Source organism: Oncorhynchus mykiss, chromosome 22 (assembly GCF_057628025.1).
Source record: "Oncorhynchus mykiss isolate SJ-2025 chromosome 22, ASM5762802v1, whole genome shotgun sequence".
In the NCBI taxonomy this organism is placed as follows: domain Eukaryota; kingdom Metazoa; phylum Chordata; class Actinopteri; order Salmoniformes; family Salmonidae; genus Oncorhynchus; species Oncorhynchus mykiss.
The window spans coordinates 11930865-11933364 of NC_143043.1; the positions used below are offsets into that span (position 1 = coordinate 11930865).

The following is a 2500-nucleotide window of genomic DNA, read 5'->3' on the forward strand; positions in this document are numbered from 1 at the left end:
CTCTCTCTCTCTCTATCTCCTTGTCTTTCTGTCTGTTTGTCTCCTCCTTCGTGACCCCTCCTCATCTCTGTCTCTCTGTCTCTGTCTCTGTCTCTCACTGTCTCTGTCTCTCTGTCTCCATCTCTCTCTCTCTATCTCTCTCTCTATCTCTCTCTCACACTCTCTGTGTGTTAGATGAAGGTAGTAGTGTAGGAAGGACTGTAACTCATCTATCATATCTACCTACCACAGAGTCCATTATAACTGTCATTAAGTTCACACACAGCATGAGGCCATGACCCAGTTCTAAACCTGACGCACGCAATCACACAGACCCACACACACACACACCACAAACGACATGTCCCTAGGCTACATCATTCACACACACACACCACAAACGACATGTCCCTAGGCTACATCATTCACACACACACACCACAAACGACATGTCCCTAGGCTACATCATTCACACACACACACCACAAACGACATGTCCCTAGGCTACATCATTCACACACACACACCACAAACGACATGTCCCTAGGCTACATCATTCACACACACACACCACAAACGACATGTCCCTAGGCTACATCATTCACACACACACACCACAAACGACATGTCCCTAGGCTACATCATTCACACACAACATACTTCGCTATGTAAATCCTCTCAACACAAACTCCCTCCACACCCTCACATAAACACACACTCTCCCTGCACACCCTCACATGAACACACACTCTCCCTCCACACACCACCGTGTACAAACGTCCACATGCACACCTTCTAGTTATGTCATCTTCTGTCTGTCTGTCTGTCTGTCTGTCTGTCTGTCTGTCTGTCTGTCTGTCTGTCTGTCTGTCTGTCTGTCTGTCTGTCTGTCTGTCTGTCTGTCTGTCTGTCTGTCTCCCTAGGCAACTACTGCCTGCCAGTCCCACAACTGCAGTGGAGGAGATGGAGGTATGGGGGAGTTTTTGTAGGTAGAAATGTTGTTGTCTGTTATTTTTCTCTCTCTTCTCCCTCTTTATATCCTTCTCTCCCTCTCTAAATTCTGCGGCATCGTCAACTCTCTTTCTCTCTGCCCCTCCCTCCCTCCCTCCCTCCCCTCCCTCCCTCCCTCCCTCCCTCCGCCCTACAGTGACATTCTGATGTATATGTCTACCTTCATATTGAGTATTAAAATACTTCCAACAACATTACATAGTTTGGATTAGAATATCTACCCATGTGAGTAGTTGTAGTATACCACATACCAGTCCACTATGTCATCATCACAGTCCTTAAAGGCTAAATCTGATTTCTGGTCATTTTTATGAGTCATATACAACCATTGATTCTTGAAGAATGTAAATGCTATATCATTACCCAAAACGCAGGGCTTCATTTCGTGTAATAAGTCTTTGGAAACAAACAGTGTATAGTTTCAAAACATTTCATTTTGGTTGATGCGTCGATCCTCAGCCCCAGTATGCTTTTAACCAGAACAGTGCCTGAGCACATAGGATAGAAATACCTCCGCAGAGTTGGAGAGAATACATACCTGAGATAGTACATGGCTGGATGACTAGGCAATGAGCTGACGCAGCCAGGGAGCATCTAAACCAATTCCTCAACCACCCTTTATTGGTTCTGAACATACTGCTATTATATATAGTCTACCTATTGATGGATGGTATGACAGTACATTTATTTATGTACCTGTGTAGTACATTATAAGCTGAGGCAATCAGTTGAACAATGCTGTGTTGTAATTATGCTACTTTCAGTTTGAACATGAACCGGTTACTGGTAATATACCTTTTCCATGGAAAATATGATAGCATACCTATTCTGTCTATCTGCATAGGAAATGGCTAAGTGGAGCCCCCATGCTTAACTTCACAACTAGAAAATACATAAAAAATGCTTTAAACCAAGGTGTCAACCAGCCTACATTCATTACACTGCTTATCGCCCCATACATGCAGATTACGATGGAATTACAGTTTTTAACAATAAACCAAAGTGCGGAGGACACCCAGTGATCGTAAGCCTCAAATCCAGAGAAGGTGAACAGATCCTGGGTTGCGAGCGAGAGGAGTCCTGGGTCACCTCCAGATCTCTAGTGGTCCATGGTGGTCTTACCTTCAACCGGCCACCGCAGACAGAAAGACAGGAATATCCAACAGCTGCGGCTGATCGGACACAGCCAGTGGAGTCTCCTTTCCACAATCTCTTTTCAATACCTCTGTCCCCCCTTTCACTTGCTCCCCTTCTCTCTTCGTCTCTCTCACACAGACTTGCGCTGACTGATCGTGTGAGCTCTGCTCTCCCCCTCGCTCTTTCATTCGCTCACTCTGTCTCTCTCTGCTCTCCCTCCCTCTCGTTCTGCTCACTCAGTCACTCACTCATTCTCTCTCTCCCTCTCTCTCTCTCTCCCTCTCTCTCTCTCTCTCTCTCTCTCTCTCTCTCTCTCGCACGCTCTCTCTAACCCTTTCTCTGTTATTCTCTCTACCTCTCTCTTTCTTTCTAT

The 2500-nt window shown here is 45.6% G+C and overlaps 1 protein-coding gene across 1 annotated transcript in view; it reads right to left on the minus strand.

Annotated features, from left to right (window-relative positions):
* The window catches only part of ndp (norrin cystine knot growth factor NDP), a 20581-nt gene that overhangs the window by 18016 nt on the left and 65 nt on the right, over window positions 1–2500 (minus strand). Inside the window, exon 1 of the mRNA XM_036958690.2 lies at window positions 2113–2500. This exon is cut by the window's right edge and continues 65 nt beyond it. The gene's annotated coding sequence lies outside the window, so the exon portion shown is untranslated. The remainder of the gene's footprint in view (window positions 1–2112) is intronic.